Raw genomic sequence first — 7117 nt, 5'->3', positions numbered from 1 at the left:
CCAAAGCCAGTCTTATATTTAAGTTGAGATACCTGGTATCTATGGGGCCAGTCCAATTAGGGGGCGATGTTCTGGCATTGCAAGTATGTGTGGCTTTATGCCGCGCTTACGGTGCCAGCAAAAATGTGCAAGTCTAGGGTGAGGGGGGCAAATTGCTGTGCCGTTGATGGCGTTTCTAAGCCATTCGTACGGCAATTTGCCCCCATCGTTCCTAATTGGGTTGAGCATTATGATATGGAATCACAAGTAAGAAAAGACAGGGGTTTATAGAACAAAGTCTACTAAATAACCCTACCCTAAAGATGCTAATTAATCTTGATTCCAGAGATACACCAGTCACTCAAACAGCAGTGAAGGGACAAGGTAACCAGATCTGCAGATACTTGAAAAGACAATCACTGAGACAATCCTGAACTAACCCAACACAACCAGTAACCCTTCATTACTACTGCCCCAAAGTAGACTGAGGTCCCTCTATTAATTCCAGTCTGGTTCCCATGATAGTTTAGCTTCAGTTGCACTAGTTTAAAATATGGCTTTCCACCTGGATTCAGTACCTGTTTATTGGAGGGTAGGCGTTTGGTCTCCACCAAATCTTAAGGCTGCAGCAGGTACCCTGCATTGATGGGCCCTCCGGGATGTTTAACTGGGATGGAAGATTCAAGAGCCAGGCCATCAAAGCCAGATGAGGCAAGTCCGGATGTCGGCAGGGACCCTGCGTTGTTAGATCCTGCCATAGAGGAAGAGGGTATGGACAGATTATGTTGGTGAACCAATGACATCTGGGCCAAAAACGGAGCCACCAGAATTACCGTTCCGCACTCCTGCTTGAATTTTCTGAGAACTCTTGGGAGTAGAGAAATCGGAGGAGATACACCAGCTTGAAGTCGCATCTTGCTGCCAGTGCGACCACGAAGGCTGCTGATGGGTCTCTGGACCTGGATCCGTACCTGGAGACCTTGTGGGTGTGGCATGAGGCCAGGAGATCTATGGTAGACCTCATTTGTTTACCAGGAGCTGAAACACTCCCGGTTGGATAGACCACTCTCCGGCGTGTATGTCCTGGTGACTTAGGAAGTCTGCTTCCCAATTGAGTACTCGGAGGATGAATATTGCCAATATGGCCAGAAGATAATGTTCTGCCCAAATCAGAACCTTTGTCACTTCTTTCATGGCTGCATAATTTCTTGTGTCTCCCTGATGATTGAGGTAGGCCACTGTAGTTGCACTGGATCTGGACTGGCCTACCCTGGAGCAGGTCCTGTGCCATGACAAGAGCTCTGTATACTGCTCATAGTTCCAGAATGTTTATTGGCAGATGACTTTCCTGATTTGTCCATCTTCCCTGAAAGGTGTAACAACCTGTCACTGCCCCCCATCCGCCAAGACTGTCGTCCATGGTGAGAAGCTCCCAATTTGGAATTCAGTACAGGTGCCCTTTGTTTAGATGATTCTCAGCCACCACAGGAGGGAGGGATGAACCTTGAGTGAGAAGGTTCCTCTGAGACCTTATCAGATGATGCTGTCCGTTCCACCTGGAGAGAATCTTTATAGATTCCTGGAATGGAATTAAGCATACCCCACCATGTAGATACCATTGATCCCAGGATCTGCATTGCTAACAGAATGGATACCCTTTGCTATTCACAACGATAGATCCACAATCTTTTCCTCTGGCAGAAACAACCTTTGTGCCCGAAAATCCAGAAATGCTCATAGATTTACCATCTGCTGTGTTGGAGAAAGTAACTATTTCTTCCAATTGATTATCCAGCTGTGCCTTTGTAGGCAGGCTATGGTCATTTTGAAAATGGTTTTGTAACATAACCGGAGTCTGCGCCAATATCAGAAGCTCATCCAAATATGGCAGAATTCGGACTCCCTGATGCTTGAGATAAGCCGTCATGACTGCCATTATTTTGGTAAATACCCGGGGAGCCATAGATAGGCCAAAGGTTAGAGCCTGTAATTGGTAATGTTGCTGAAGAACAGCAAACCGTAAGAATTGTTGGTGGGATGGTATAATAGGAGCATGCAGATATGCATCCTGAATGTCCAGGGAAACCATGTAATTCCCCGGCTCCATTACCAAAATAATCGACCACAGTTTTTCCATACGAAACTTGGGTACATGGATAAACCTGTTGAGGGTTTTTAGATTTAGTATAGGGCGAAAAGCCCCATTCGGTTTCTGAACCAGAAACAGATTGGAATAATAACCCTTTCCCTGCTGAGACACAGGAACTTGGGACTATTACCCCTGCTTGTACCAGGGAGCAAAGGGCTCCATGAAAAGCTAAGGCCTTGTCTGTATCTGATGGAGGATCTGTGCAAAAAAACTTCTGATGGGGGGATGTCTCCTGAAAGAGATGGCATACCCTTGAGAGACCACTTCTCGGACCCAGCCATCTGTTATTGTTTGACGCCAACAATTTGCAAACTGAAAAAGTCTGCCTTCCACCTTGGGAACCCCAAGGAGGAGGCCCGCTCCATCAGGCCGAGGGCTTATTGTCCGGTTAAGAAGCTAGACTTCTTGCCTAGCCAGATCTCTTAGTTTATAGGTTAGATTTGCGGAAACTAGTTTGCCTAGAGGAAGACTGTTCCTTTGCTCGTCCCTGAGGACGGAAGGAGTGAAAAGAATCCTGCCTAGATTTAGTATTTGACTTAGATGGCAGACCTGCAGATTTTGAAGCCGCCAGAGTAGATATGATAATATCCAACTCTGCTCCAAAAAGTACCTTTCCATAGAAAGGTAAGACTTTCAGCGCCCTCTTTGGTCCTGTATCAGCTTTCCAAGATCTTAACCAAAGGGCCCTGCATGCTACTATTCATGCTGCTGATGCACTAGAAGCTAAATTCTAGCATCCACTGCAGCCCCTCACAGTTGGGAAGCTGCTTCCGGTATGTCGGAGGTATTCATCATCTGTTCTCTGGTAGCATTTGGTAGCGCATCTTCCAATGCCCCTATCCATTCTTTAACAGTTTAGGCTACTCAGGCTCCAGCCACAGCTGGATGAGCAACTGCTCCAGATGATGAAAATATTGCTTTAAGACCGGCTTCAATCTTTTTATCTGTGGAATCCTTCAGCGAAGATGCTGATGGACTAGGCAATGTAGCATTTATGATTAAATGTGTTACATGAGCATCCACAGTAGGAGGTACCTCCCACTTAGTACATATAGAAGGTGGGAACGGATGCAATGATGTTATTTTATTTAAATAAAATTGTTTATCAGGGTTACCCCATGCCTCCTCGATAAGCTCTAAGCTGTTCAGATACAGGGAACTCAGTTTTGGCCACCTTCCGGTGGTGATTAAACATTGGAGCCTTCTTACTATGAGCTGGTTCATCATCCTGAATATCTAGGACTGATTTAACTGCTCTCACCAAAGAAGGAACATCCACCCTGGATGGATGATCCTCCCCAGAACTAGATCCTGGAGAGGAACCCTGTGCATCATCTGATTCCCCTGCTGCTGCATCTGATCCATAAGTTGGGCAGACTGATAAAAAGATAACTTGCGCTTAGGTGCTTTGGTCGCTACTGGTCTGTTATCAACATTAGATGGTGGCATATTCTGACTAGAATGGCCATAAACATCCTTCCATGAAGGATGCATAGGAGGTGCAAACCTAGCATACTGTGGACACCCCATCCTAGGAGGCATTGTGGGAGCACATCCCTCATCATAACCTGGGACAAAGAGGAAACCCAAGATGGCTCTTGACCAGGGACCCTGACAGCAGTGGCTTCTGGTGCATCTCTGACACCAAAAGCAAGGACTGCCGTGCGCGAGGAATCACCTTGCCTGAGATCTCCGAACATCCGGTGCAGTCCAGCTTGCAGTATTGCTGCCAGCTAAGCTCAGCCGTGACCCACCAAAATCACCAGCACAATTACTGATGTTGTGGCCCAGCGGAGGTAGATGGAGCCTCAGTACGTGCGTCTTAATTCAGACCGTACTGCTAAATTGGCTATATTGTGATTCAAACTCAATATACAGTCATTTATAGCGAATATACAGTAATTGGTCATTCAACAGTGACTTGCATCACTGGGCATATTACCACCCTATATTTTACACAGACAGAAATAGACTGCTGAGCCAAGATAACAGTCTAATATGCTGGCCAGCTAACAACACCGCTCTCCTTGGCCCAGGCAGGGCTAATTTAAATGTGACTTCCTGCAATAAATGGTATACTGTATATCATGCACGCAGTGCAATAATAAGAAAACTCTGTCTGTGAGTCCACCTGGTAACATTTAACACCAGTAAAAGATTGCATTACATAATAAAGATACCACACACAGTAATATACAGTATATTCTTAATGCTGGCAAGAGGATTAAGCCCCCTACACACGGAACAATATTGCTAACGATCCAACGCATAGGAATGGTAAATCAGCAATATCGTTCTGTGTGTATACACCATATCATGCATTGCGCGCTCCCGTGGGGTTGTCAACCGCATTGCTTGATCTTTTGTACATGCAGAAAGATCAGGCGATGCGGCTGACGATCCTATGGAGTGCTTTGCGGAGGAGGCCAACATATCGGGTGGTCGAGCACCGGATCTCCCTGTGTGTAGGGACCGCCCGATATGTCGGACCTGGGATCGTGGGTCACATCGGCTGATACACGTCGTTCCTTGTGTACTCACTCACCTTCACTCTTTATTTTTCAACATGCCCGTCATCCTGCTCTCACCACAGTCTCCTAAAAGAGCTACTATTAGCTCGAGTTATCCATCTGAAGTCACCCTGAGAAATTGTGCCAAGCATCGGCAAATAATATTAAGATTCCCTTTACTAGCGGTTGACCATGTTGTGCTAGTGCCAATTATCTTCGGTTCTATTTTCTCCAGTGAAGACTACAACCGAATAATTCAGAGTTCATTACAGTCAGGACTAGTTTTCAGTCGGAACAGCCTAAAATGTTTTATTTTTAATTTGATATTTGTTGCATAGGGGTCGGGTATGAAATCCCACCGGGTGAAATGCTGACACTGGAAGCACAAACAAGCAGAATCCTGACGGCTAAGGTAAGTACCCTATCCCTCTCCTCCCTAACCCTAACCTTCCCTTAGGGGTGCCTAATCCTAAAACTCCCGAGATGGTGCTTAACCCTGTCCCCTGAGGGTGTCTAAACCTAACCCTCCCTGGGGAGTGCCTAACCCTAACCTCCCGGTGGCACCTAACCCTAACCCCCCTTCCCGTAGCCTAACCGTAACCCTCCCCAAGGGGTGCCTAACCCTAATTCCCCCTGGGGGTGTCTAAACCTAACCCTACCCCCTGGAGCTAAAGCTAACCCTGTCCCCACTTACCTTCGTTCGGGAAGCCATTTGTCAGGATTCTGTTGTTGGGCTAAAGATAGGCGTCTGAATTTAGATGCCTGTCTTTAGTTCTAAGTCGGCTTCCCGGGGGCGACGATATTCTGACTACCAGGGCCGGCTCTGGTTGTGTCCGACCAGTGCGGTCGCACAGTACTGTCCCACTGTTCCACCCGTGGGCCAAAGGGGCCCGTGGGTGGTCAAATCGAGAGGTTGGGGACCCCCACCGCCGCAGCTGTGTGGCGGCGCCGGACCTCAGAGTGTGAGTGCATGCGTGCGGCAGCCATTTACTGACGGGAGAGGGCTGGGTTAACACCCAGCCTGAAGTTATTTGGAGGCATGCCACGCGGGCACCCCTCCAAATAACGTCACGGAGGGGGCGTGGCCTATAGTAATTAGGCCATGCCCCAATTTTGGTCACGCGCGGCTTCGTGTAAAGGCACCCTGTTAAGGGTCGGCACAGTGTGCTCCGACCCCTGGAGCGGGCCCTGCTGACTACATCCCGTTGCATAGTACTATGTTTAGGGCTAACATCATTGTGATGACCTCTGACCCCCTCCCCATGTCTGCCTCTGTACCCCTCCCTGCCCATGTGTGCCTCAGATCCCCCCGTACCCATGTATGCCTCTAACTCCCCTACCCAGGGCTGCAATCGGGGGGACTGCCGGGCCTGGACTCCTGGGCCTGGACATAAGGGGGCCCGTCTGCTACCAGCCCCCTGCTGCTGCACAACAGTGACTGCCTGCCCACTCCTATCGCCTCAATAGTGAGTGACAGGCCCAGCCAGGGGCCCGCTCCTAACAGAGAGCCACTCACTACTAACCATCACCACTATACAAGAAGTACCCAGCCGACCTCCCACTCTGCCTCTTACAGTACCTAAGCAGCAATAAAGTTTTGCTTGTGAGCCGGCGCGTTGTGACATCATGATGTCGCGCCACTGATTGAGAGAGGAGTTGCGCAGTGTGTGGTGTGAGGACTGAAGAGCCGGAGCAGCCAGAACAGAAGAAGGAGCGAGGTTATGGTAAGGTGAGTGATTCTTTCTGCAATATTGCAGCATGTCAGATGTTGCAGATGTGGGGAGTGGGACTGGCTAGGTGGCTGTTTTGTTATTTGGTAACTTTCTACCAGCCAGTGTGGGAAGAGGAGATATGGGAGGGGGGGCAGGGGAAGGGAGGCTTGAGTGGGGGATGGGGGGGACCCTGCCTATTTTGTTAGTCCCGGGCCCCACAATTCCTGATGGCAGCCCTGCCCCTACCCATGTGTGCCTCTGGCACCTTCTACCCATACCTTTCATATTGAATACCCCTCTTAGTGTACACCAAATTATATACAGGTATTGAATGCACCGTGGGAACCTTATCTAAAACTGCTGAAGCCACACCAACATGGCAGCCGGACTGGTTTTTAAAGGAGGACTTATGTGTTGAATTGTGTGTTCTAATACGGGACAGAGCTGATGAGGTATTACGGCTCTCTGGCAATGGCATGGTGCCAGGATATTGAAAATAACATTTAAGCCCACTTTGCATTCCCGTTCACCATTATTGTAGAATTGGTCCTGTATTGATGTTTACCACATTGTTTGGTCACGACATGCTTTCACGTGTTGCCCTTAAAGGTTTTGCTAGGTGAGTCCCTTTTGTGCTGTTACACTCTCTAAGAGAACTATTTTATGTTATTGGGGCACCCAGTTAGGCTTTCTTTCACAGCACTCACATAGACTTCACTAAGATGACCAGTTATTTGATTACCTCTAAATCTATAAGTTATTGAACA

The sequence above is a fragment of the Taudactylus pleione genome, unplaced genomic scaffold (assembly GCF_031769625.1).
Source record: "Taudactylus pleione unplaced genomic scaffold, aTauple2 ptg000471l, whole genome shotgun sequence".
In the NCBI taxonomy this organism is placed as follows: Eukaryota; Metazoa; Chordata; class Amphibia; order Anura; family Myobatrachidae; genus Taudactylus; species Taudactylus pleione.
Note: the sequence above shows the minus strand (reverse complement) of the source record.